The sequence below is a fragment of the Pomacea canaliculata genome, linkage group LG7 (genome assembly GCF_003073045.1).
Source record: "Pomacea canaliculata isolate SZHN2017 linkage group LG7, ASM307304v1, whole genome shotgun sequence".
In the NCBI taxonomy this organism is placed as follows: domain Eukaryota; kingdom Metazoa; phylum Mollusca; class Gastropoda; order Architaenioglossa; family Ampullariidae; genus Pomacea; species Pomacea canaliculata.
Window position 1 is genome coordinate 30528083 of NC_037596.1, and position 12415 is coordinate 30540497.

At 36.9% G+C, this 12415-nt stretch overlaps 1 protein-coding gene across 1 annotated transcript in view; it reads left to right on the forward strand.

The window, feature by feature from the left end:
• LOC112569314 overlaps nt 1-12415 on the forward strand; it is an 86811-nt gene that overhangs the window by 23530 nt on the left and 50866 nt on the right. The window lies entirely within an intron of this gene.

Genomic DNA, 12415 nt, shown 5'->3' on the forward strand with positions numbered 1-12415 from the left:
GTATTCTTACATTATTTAGACTATTTATTGAAAGATTATTTTTATGTAACAATAATTCAAACAAAGACATTAAAATTCGAATGTGTATTCTGGCTGTGATGAATTCCAATCAATATAGGTTTTCTCAGTTTATTGGTACTGTGAATGGAAACATCATCGTTTTCGTTAAAAGGGCCTCTGTAATTACACCATGAAAGATTGGGGTTGTCCTACGAATTTAATGAGAGCCACATAAACATCAGGCGGAACATTGTCGTTACAAGGGTGCTAAGTGTTCGTTAAGATGTCATTTATTTCCTTTCTATTTAATAGAAAACAGTCATGACTGTTCATGGTCCTAAACAATATATGACTTGTATTAATCCTCATCACATACATGTCATTGATGTCAACACCACAGTCTTTGAAAGTTTTCTACAAAAAAGTCTTTAAAAGTAAACAAAAGTGAAAGTGAAAAACTCCATACATATGTCCGCGTGATATTAGGGCTATGTGAAAGTACACTTACACCTATATCCGTGACAGGATGTGAAACAAGCGCTGAGACTAAAAAATAACAACCAATCAGACAGCTGGATTTATTAGGCGTGTCTTTAAACTGTTTAATTAATATTAAATGACCAAACTTTGACTATGAAGATTTACTGTATTTTTCTGTTGAGGTAATGAGTTAGTGTCTGTATGTCAGCTAACACATAGATGCATAGGTAATGTTGACGAAGCCACTATCCACACACCGAATTATGCGTTTTTCTCTCGATCACATAAACAGTTGGACACAGTTCTTAAGAAAATTTGTTTCCTGTTACTTACTTCCTTGTTAGCTCACACACTGCGGTCTGTGCTCAGTGTTAGTTTTACAATAATAATCTCTCACATCCTCGTCTTCCTGCAAGACATCGCAGCTAACATCATGATGCGCTCAGTCCTCAGTGTCTGTGTGATGTTTGCTCTTCTACTACAAGGTTTGAGTAAGTACTCAATTACACTTTGTCTTAATATCGTTGTGCTATGATGCTGCAAGAAGACCATGCCAGCCGCTGTAGTACTCGTGTGATGACCGACCTTTCCAGCATCAGTAAAGTCAGCGACATGACTGTCGTATCACGTGACACTGACTAGGTCTGCAACATCCTGAACGTTCAGGCCAGACGTGGCTCATCTGTTCCAATACCTGCATGACGGTTGCTTGTTATCACCGAAGCATATATAGTGACACTTGTTCTCTGTACTCGGGAAAAGATGCACTGATTGTATGACAGCAAATAGCGGCCACTATTTTAGTCTCCTAACAGACTGACAAAACGCTTTGACTTTTCCAGACGTCAACACAAACAAAGAAAAGACAACCTCTTATTTCTGATAGCATGTCTAGCAACCAACAAGTGTCAACACACGCCTAAACAAATAAAAGAAACTCAGTAAATAGGATGTTGAACGACCAACTCACCGATGAGATGGAAAGGAAAGAGTAAACGTTTTTCGACATTATTATTTTTTCTTCTCTTCACATTTTTCATGGATCGCAACATTTAAACCTGTGAATTTGGGAGGATAAACATCATTGTGATTTTCGTGGTGACGTGCGTTTATTCAGCTTTTCTTTTTGTTATCGCTTGCGTTGGTGTCCTTTATCAGTTATATCTTAGACATAGTTACAATGTTATGTGGAGAGGTTTATATAAAGAAAAATCTCTCTGATAAATTTACTTATTCATTCTAGAATAGAAAAAAGGTTTTTACTGTTAGGTACAGATGTTTTCATAAAGTGTAGATGATAGTGTCTTACCTTAATCAACAGAGGAGCAGAAATGTTTGATTTTCCAGTCTGTAGGTAATAAGATTAGCTGTAGCTCGTTACGACTTCACTTTCATGGTTGATTAGATGCACAGCTGATAGTCCGGCTTGTCGATGGAACTGCCCCGTGGAATGGCCGCCTGGAAGTGTTGTACAGAGGAACATGGCGCCCAGTGTGTAGCTATATGTTTAAGAAACAAGAGACACAGGTGGTCTGCAGGATGCTGGGCTTCAACACGTGTGTAATGTTTTGTGATCTTGCGTTTACGTAGTGCAGTTATATTTGTTTATTCGTGTTATATTCAAGATAAACAGATGATATACTACAGTTTCTTAAGCGGTCATTTTACTTTCGTCTTATTCTAACCACTAAGCTCCATACCCATTAGAGATAATCTTTTTACATAAGATACAAAAAGAAAAAATGATGCAGAAGCACTTGTGTGTCTGTGCGTAAGTGTGTGGTTTGTTTAAAAACAGAAAAAGGGACAATTAAGTAATATCAAAAGCAAGTAAAGATAAAATAATGAAACAAGTTCACAAATATTAGTACTGATTAAAAAAGACTAAGTTTAAAATTAAGGACATATAATAAAAGCAATGCGCCTACATGTATATGCGAATAGTTTCAGGAAAAAGTGTTGATTTTGACTGCATCTAGTCTGTATCTATTAAAATAAGTCGGTACATTCTGTAGATAAAAACAGACAAATGCACAAACATACCTTTGTCAAACAGGTCGAAAGTTTATATCACGTCGCTATACAGTGTGAGATACAACTATATCAGGTTTGACAACCTGAGGTGTACAGGCGAGGAGACCAGCTTAGAGAAGTGTAGTCATACAGAGATTAGCAGTGACACCTGGTGCAGCCATGCCATTGCTATCACCTGCAACTCACGTAAGAATCTGTTGTTTGTTGTGTCGCATTATGTATCCTAAAATGGAGAAAAAGAAACATTCACTCATTTACCGTTTTTTTATGCAAGAATTCCTTACAAATGAGATATCAAGCATGCAAGAATATCTAGAGATTAGATAAAACACCTGGTGTATTTTCACAACAAATAAAATGTTAAGACTTAACTATATTGCAATGCATCTTAATTATATACATGATTTTTTTCTTTTTGTTGATATAGAAACTGTTTTGTCTGCACAGATACTGAAGTGGCAATGCACATATTGGTAAACTTATATATCTGACGGCTTGTTACAGAAAACATAAAAGTGCGACTGAACGTCATCTCACCTAACAGAGGTCAGGTACAGATAGACATCGGAGTTGGTCAATGGCGGACATTGTGTGTGCCGTCTGAAAACACTGCCAGGGTCGTCTGTAGACAGCTCGGCTTAGGATGGTAAGTTCTTTTCTCCTGTTAGTGAACGAGTCTGTGGAAAGATGATGAATAGATTCTACTGAAATTACACAGTTTAAGGGAATGAACTATCAACCTTGCTAATCATTACATTTTACACAGCTAAAAGTGTCTAAAAGTGTTCACCTGTTATTCCATCCATCCATTCTTCACTTGCAATCTATCCCTATCCCTTTAAATGAAAATGCTTGAAATGAGCTACTTCAGGTGTAACAAAATAGAACTTATATATTTATATATATTGGAGTAAATAAACGCCTGTAATATAGTTGTTATGTTCTCATTAACAGTATATCTATCTACATAAATACTGGTCTATGAATGCCGACTGTTGTCTGAATTATACCATGATCTATTTATTTATCTAACCTTGCACGATACGGATGCATAGCATACAAGTTCTTCTGAATTAAGAACACCTGAAGCATTTTAATTAAGCATCAATAATTATCAGAACAATTGTTTTAGCAAAATGTATTCTGCAATGTTTAGGCTTGGTGCGAGGACGTCTGTATATACAAACATTGGGGTCTCTGGTGATATCTTATCTTGCCTTGGGAATGAGACTAGCATCGCTGAGTGTCAGCATGAGATGTCTAGTTTTGGACTCTGCCATGGTTACAACATCATTTGCAGTAACTGTAAGAACTTCTATTTTATAAAAGTAAAACTCATAAACGTGTGTACAATTTGTATGTTAGGTTTAACAAATGAAACTACATGTTTTGCATATGAAATACAGAAATAAAATATTGTAACGTTTTCCAGTCTCATATTCTGATAAATGTGTAAATCTTTTCCGCAAATGCAGCCAACTAAAGGGATGTAACTTTTTATGAAGAAAAAACCGCTACTACTGCCTCTTTAACAGCACATGTTTTACTTTATTCTTCTATTTTCATTTGAAATTCTTTTTATAAATTAATTTTTTTTTTGGAAAATGCACTCGGTTATAAGTCTTGTCTATGTATTCTCCTACCTGTTCATACATGTTTATGATAAACCTGTCTTACCCTTACTGTTTTTTTTCCCCGTCACTTAATTCAATAAAGTTAAGTTTCTCTCTCAGTCATACTTGATATAATTTTAGGAACCTAACGAATGGGTATGATAAAGATCGTTTATGTGAAATAAAGAAAATAAATGATTGTTCAGAAAAGAACTAATAGCTTTAATTGTTTTAATGCCTTGAGGAAACAAAGGGGGCATCGTTGCAACATTTAGCTATGCATAGAGGCGTTTGTTCATTATAAAATATTTAATTAACAAAGAGAGATAGATAGAGAGAGAGAGAGAAAGAAATATAGACTTAATTACATATTTTGCTTAAGAACGGGTTTTAAGGAGGGGAAAGATGAGGTAGTAAGCTACATCTTTCTGCGGAGGCGAATTCATTTTTAGTTTAATGTCGCTAACAGTTTCTGTCAACATCCATACAACCAGTAGCAGATATCCTTTAATGGAGGAAACAAATGCTACTTTAAAGTGTGAGAGCAATGAGCGGTCTGATGTAATAAAGTACACGTGGCCAGAAAATGCAGGCGGGTTCCCTGATGGCAGTAGCCTGATCATCACTACAGTGACCAGGGAACATAATGGAAGGCGAGTGAGGTGTGAGGCGATGTACAGTGATGGTGAAGTTGTCTCCAGTGACACACTGCAATTACAGGTTTACTGTGAGTATTGCGATCCATTAGCAATGAAAGTTAGAAATAAGGCCACTTAGTCATCCAGAACATTTAGTCTTCAAGGAAATTAGTTTGCTCTATGCTCATTGGGGGACGGCTAGGATCAAAAGAGATTATTTGAGTTAACAAAAAAAGACATGTTATTAACTGACAGAAAGCTTTATGTTTGAGCTGCCACTATTAGTTAGTCTCACATCTTTCTTTCGTGTGTGTGTGTATTTGCGTGCAAGTGTCAACAGAAACACTTCAGGTTCATACACTTGTTGAATTCGATAAATGACATATGCGATGAATCATAATCTATTGGCTTGTTTACAGATCGCCCGGTTATCAGGATAACACGGAGTGATAATCAATGTCAGCTCCTGTCCACCTACTCTGAGGTCATCAAGGGTCACAATGTGACGTTTGTGTGTGACGCTGACAGCAACCCGCCTCCTGCTTCCATCACGTGGTCAGGGAAAGTAAACAGCACTACTGGGGAGCTACACATCATAGCAGCACAGCAGACGACACACCAAGGTATTTCCACCTGTACCGTGGTCACCGAGACAGATGATGATGATGAACGTCTCCCTCTGAGGGCATCTTCTCTAATTATATTTATCGTTAAAGGTATTGTTATCTTTTACCTTTTGTTTTTCTCTCTTATATGATTGCGTTATTTACACCTTAAACATATTTTTTATGTATTTGTCCATAAAGTTTAATTAACTTGGAAAACAAACTAAGTGTATGTGCGAAATATCTAGAAAAAGTCTACATTTACATTTTGTAAGGAGCAAAAAGACATAAGGTAAACAGGTACTTTTTCCTGATCAGTAAAAATTACATGTATTTTTCACAGTTTCTGTCAACATCCATATGAACAGTAGAAGATATCCTTTCATGGACGAAACAAATGCTACTTTAAAGTGTGCGAGCAATAATCAGTCTGGTCTAATAAAGTACACGTGGCCAGAAAATGCAGGCGGGTTCCCTGATGGCAGTAGCCTGATCATCACTACAGTGACCAGGAAACATCATGGAAGGCGAGTGAGGTGTGAGGTTATCTACAGTGATGGGGACGTTTTCTCCAGTGACACACAGCAATTACAGGTTTACTGTGAGTATTGGGATCCAACGACAATGATTGCAATGAAAAGGAAATGATTTTGCGGCCCTTTGCTCCACTGGGGGCGACTAGGATCAAGAGAGATTACTAGAGAAAAAAGACACGTGATTAACTGACAAAAAGCTTTATATTTGTGCTGCCACTATTAGTGAGTCTAACATCTTTTTTTCGCGCGTGTGCGTGTTTATTTGCGTGCAAGTGTGAAGAGAAACACTTTAGGTTCATACACTTGTTGAATTCGATAAATGACATATGCGATAAATCCTAATCTATCGGCTTGTTCACAGATCGCCCGGTTATCAGGATAACACGGAGTGATAATCAGGGTCAGCCACTGTCCACCTACTCTGAGGTCATCAAGGGTCACAATGTGACGTTTGTGTGTGACGCTGACAGCAACCCGCCTCCTGCTTCCATCACGTGGTCAGGGAAAGTAAACAGCACTACTGGGGAGCTACACATCATAGCAGCACAGCAGACGACACACCAAGATATTTACACCTGTACCGTGGTCACTGAAAGAAACAGTGATGATGAACGTCTGCCACTGAGGGCATTTTCTCAAATTACACTGATCGTAAAAGGTATTATTACATACACATAACAACAACAACAACAACAACAAGACACATTGTTCGTCATGAACCAGCTTTGCGCGAACAACAGTCCACTTTCACTACAAGCCTTATTACCAGAAACATTTCGAGCCTTACCGCCGTATTTGCCCGTTTTGTATCGAAGACCGAAACTAACTTTATTAAGAGAGAGCTGAGGTAAGTAAAGTTGTATGTAATCACATTGTCGGCGACCTTTACAGACACCTTAAGGTCACGTGGGATGTTGAGGTTAGGTTATTGGTTCTGTATACATGTAGACTGATTTTTATTGCTTTGTATAATACAATTTTACTTTCTTCATTTCAAGAGACTATTATCTTTAGAGCTTTTAAGATTTAAGAGTACGGTCCTTGTTCACCTAGTAGTGGAGAAATCATTTACCTGAAATTTTACGACATCTTTACAGGTTATCGCGTTGTATGGTTCTTCGAGAAATAGAAGAAGACCTGGAATGTTGATCATATCAGTTTGTTGTATCTATAGTTGACATGGATACAGGTGGCTGCTTATTTCTAGAGCACACCAAATAAGCGACACGGACATTGAGTAAGAGATGTTTTCAGTGGGTATTGAACACTAGCAACATCTTTCCAGACTTGAATAACAATGTCAACTGTGTATTTGTGTAACTTGTATGTCACATGTAACTGGCCAGATACTTTCTTTTCGCTTTGAACTTTAGAGACTTTGGTTCACGTGGGAGGCTCCTTATTCTCCTGGTTCCTGAGTCGGTTAGCCTCAAGATTGTGAGTTGTATTCCCCTTTCTCCTCTCCCATCCCGTCCAGCTGACATGAATAGTTCCTTCATTTCAAGAAATAGAAAATGAGTAAAAAGGTAAGGATGGGCTCCATTTTGTGGTTGCCTTGCTACAATACTTTTCTTACATTTATTTTAAGTTGGAACAAGCGCTAGTGCACACACACACACACAAACATACAGAAACATGTGACAGCGTACACATTCACCTACAGGAACATTTATGTTTGTGGTATATTGTGTTTACTTAGCTTTTGTTCTTCTATTCCCACGCGTCGGTAAGGTATTTTTTAAAATTTGTGATAGAGGTTGTTAGACATCCTGCAGATTTAATCAACAGATTTAAACTGTTTAACTTATCAGATACACAGTCTCGAGTCCTGCTAGTGAATGGAACTTGGTCGTGGAAAGGCCGCCTTGAAATATTGTACCCTTGGACATGGAGCAAAGTCTGTGACGATGGTTTCGAAAAAAAAGAGACGCAAGAGACCTGCAAGATGTTGGTCTTTGACAAGCCAGTAATATTTTATTGTCTTGCTATTATTTGGACTCTTATTGTTTTGTATGAAATACAATTTGTAGGTCAATGAATTTCAGTCTCCCACAGCGATTTTAGCGTTCGTCTAGGTTTCTTTTAATTTAATCCATTTTATGTCTCCTCATTAAGTGTGATCGTTTAAAAAGAGAGAGCTTTTTATGAGTTTGCAGGTGTTTGCTCCTGTAATCTTTTTAAGAAAAAGAAAGTAGTCTTCTTCGGCAAGTGGAATGGCAAGAGGGTTAATAACACCAGAACTGATATGGGTAACCTGGCTGTGGATAAGCTGCGAAAATTTTGAAAATGCCAAAATAAACAAAGCATGTACTACAGAATAAAATACATATTGCATTTTGCTTATGGTGTGTCAAGACATTATAATTTATAATTTTGAAGAGATATTGGATAAATCTAACCAAAAAAATGCAAGTAACCCTAAAGAAAATACAAGTTTTCTTCTAAGCTTGGTGTTACGCACCTAAAGATGTATTTAATATTATGATTAAGTAGTTATCAGTAGTAAAAATAGTTCTCCATGTAAATTAAAACTGTTAATTGATTCCAGTTTTAGAATATTTCAAACACATTTTTACCCTCCATGTCCATGTACAATTATCTTTAGTTAAATGTTTTGGCTTTTTGTTAATGCCTTCTGTATTTTGAATTTTTTTATATTAATAAACCTGTCTGAAGTTATGTACTTTTATCTACTGAAGTATACTACTTGATTTATCATCTGTATGTCTTATATTAATCTCCTGTTTGCTAGGATGAGTGCATGGAAGTGCCTTTCATTTCCAGGTTTAAAAGTTATCATGGCGTCTAGGTTAAAGAAAAGAGTAGATGTCTAGAAATAGTTGAAAGTGTTTGAAAGGTTTAAAAGATAAAAAGTAGAAACGGATGGACAGTGCATGTCTCTGTGATACCAGTACATGTACCAGTATTAATACACGTACATTAGGTCATGTACTAGGATGCTTAAGAACCGCACATACCAATATAATAAACAGTGCTCCTCATATCACTTTTCTATGTGTTTTTGAATTGGAATACATGAATGACAAAAATATTGTGTTAAAATTATTTAAGGGGAGATAAGGCATTTTGCCGTGAGACTGTTTTACCTATTACTTAAAACTGTCTTTTAGCTAATTAGGGAATTTTACCTCTGTAATGAAAAAGAGAAATCTTTCTCCTACTTGTCTCCTGTTTCGTTCTGTCACTGGTACAAAGACAAAATTTACTTTAATCAAAGATGCCTCCTTTATACGAATCGTACTAACACGTGTTGACTATTTTTTCTGTTAAGCGATTAAATTGTCTAAAAGATTTATATAGGTAATATTAAAATGTTTTAAAAGATAAAAGTTAGCTCGCAGATGAATAGAAAGGAGTGTAGGGTGGCCATTGTCATTTTGTAGGTGGTATTTTTGTATTTTGTTTGTGGTACGGCTAAAGGCGATGTGCTATGTATTACACAAAGAAGAGTTTAATATCAAGACAACTAAACTAACCCGGGAATACCAGTAAACGATATATATTCAAAAAGCGGTAATGCCAAGACTGACAAGAATAAATACATAAGGGAGAAAACACTGGATTCTTTAGGAATTGTTCCACTATGGATTACTTCCCCATAGATCCCGCAATCATTAATCAACCAGGTATTTCGTTAGGTTTGAAAGTAGGCGATGTTTAGTTTTAATGCGCTATGTCGACGTCGGTTGCCCGTTACTCAATTCAACATGGATTTGTACTTAAACAACTGATAATGAGAAAACAATCAGTAAGTAATATTTAAATTTTAATGTATATTCTAATAAAATATATGACTGTTTTGTACCTTTTGTGTGTGTATATATATATAGCATAATTTTTATTTTTTACTGTCGTACTTTTGACCTACCTTCGGAGTTGTGAATTCTCTGTCCTACACACTTGCAATCTTCAGTTGATTTTACTACAAAACAGCAAAATGTATATTGCTGCTGAAGGCAAAAAGGAGTCCCGTGATTAAGGAAGCGCAACACATTGACTACAAATATCATAGTAAGTGTCAGGGAACGGTAGTTTTACTCACACTATCGCTCACTACACGCAAGCGTCCCCTTTCGTGTTCTTTCAGTCACAAATCACATAGATTTGTCGTGGGCAACAAAACTTTATATCAATCAATATTAACTAACTATGTACAAAGTCCGTAGGTCTTCCACGCAGCGGCCTGTACTCAAAACTGTCGTATGTTTTTGAATAATTCGTTAGAGTTAGTTACTCACTCCCAAAAATGAAACGTCCTGGTAAAATCCTCTCTTTCCCTTGTACAGAAGTTGTGCAGTCTTGCCCACACTTGACGGATATCCACACTCAAAAGTTTTAGAGTGTCGTATATACACGTTCCGATACCTAATAATAGTAAGTGCTGACTGGGCAGACACCTAATCGACGACTCAGAATATATTTTCTAGGATCAACACACCAGATCCAAAGCGAACACTACAACTAATTTCTCTGGACGCTCCACACACTCAGTCCGCCTCTCTTCACTCCTCTCAGCCGTCTGCTTTCTTCCAAATAATTTTCACCTTACGTCTCTCTCGAATTGCGTCATAAAATGACGTCGTGTTCTGACGCTAAACACGACGCAACAAAAACTCTCTGATAAACAAAAGACAGGGGCAACAACCCCCTGTTCCTAACAAACTGGTCCGTGACAGTAAGATACAACAGGACATTTAAGTACAACGATGGAATAATAATATACAATTTGAAAGATATCAGATAAAGAACAATAAAATCCTTGAATTAAAAACAACTTCTAATCCCTGCACCCTAAAAAGAGCAAAAATCGAAACAACGCTAACAAAATAAGAACCGCAGCTTTTACATGGAAACTAATGAGTTCAGACGTAATGAACAAAATTAGATGTTCAACGACCATACATAACAGGCGATAACAGCGCACTGTAAACACTAGGTTGTGTAGCACAATATATAGTACAAAAATCTTTAAACTTAAATTCAATTGACCAATCAAGTCCTACTCAAAACGTTTGAAATAGAAACAGATCATTGGCTAAACCTCTTCATGGAAAGATAGATAAACACTCTTGCATCTTGCCAAAAAGGGTCACAGCTCTCTGAAAGTTATATATACTAAGCTATTTCTTACAAAATCAACCAACTAGCAAAGACTACAGCATCCCTTGACATTCTAACCTCACACTATTACAGTAAAAGGCAGTCAAGTAAATTTCGAAACTCGAAATGCAGGAAAGAAAAAGTCCGTGACAGTCTCAGCAACAGGAATACAAACGGTAATCACATCGGAACTGAAACCACGAAGACACAGGTGGTACCTAAGTTGGGGGATAAGGGAAAAGAGTGAAAGTAATTTCGCAAGTTCGTCCTACTCTCCATTGAGTGACAAGTTTGTCAAACAGATCAGAGGGGTTAATAGGCCATTCCTTGTTTACCACTACTAAGCTTGTTGAGTAGTAGAGTTGACAATAAAATGTGCAGCTCTTGTAAGTTAAATGTTACATTTGCATCTCTGGCTACGAAAAATGTAGTGGTAAAGGAAAAATAGAAGTTTATCTAAAATATTGGAAAGGTTTGCAATAAATTGCAATTTATTGTTTGATGGAAATACGTTACCTTATGGTTGGAGACACTGCGTTGAAACCCAAAGACGATTAAAACAGGTGGTTTGACCAAAGTGGGACACAACCTGACTAAGCTACGGAGCTGACACCTGGTGGATGGTTAAGGAAAGTATGACACCAAATGAAAAGCGGGATAATATCTTCTTAAACGTCTACCCGTGAAATAAGTGAGGTCTTAACACGGTAAATTCCAGCACAACCATTGTCTGTATTATGTTAATCACCAGTGGTCAGTATATTAGGAGGAAGAATTTAGGAATTAGATTACAAACGTGGCAGCACGTGTTCAGGAAAATTTTCATGATGATTTCATGTCAACATGATTTGTGTCTTCCAGCTTGCTGAGGTAAGCAATTTCAGGTTGATATCAGTACTGAATTATTACAAAAAACATCACCAATCCCGTGTTTTTAAATCATTATGAAATCTATGTTGGAGAAGGTTATAAGAATATCTCTTCGTGTAAACTGAACAAATCTTTTATGTTCTTACGACTGTGGGTAAACCTGTTTATATTTCCAATCATCTTGTATCACAGTCGTATTATGTGAGGGCGGTATTCGTATCCTTTTCTTTTCTGCCTTTTCCTTTTTCAACCATTAAAAGAGGGTCAGGCACAACGTCACACAGGTATGAAAATTGTAAAACTGTGGACTATAGTATCTCTTCTTTAAACTACGAATGTATTAGAAAGGGATGCCTCTAATCTTCATCAGTGCATCTGCACATCTTTAGGATTGCAGCACCTTAGTAGAAGGACTCCAGTCTTCTAAGGGTGGCCCCTAAATCTTTGTGATTTCAAGTAAGCAGCTCAACCCTTAGCGATGGTGAGTTGTCTTGTAATTAATGTCTAATTAATGAGGA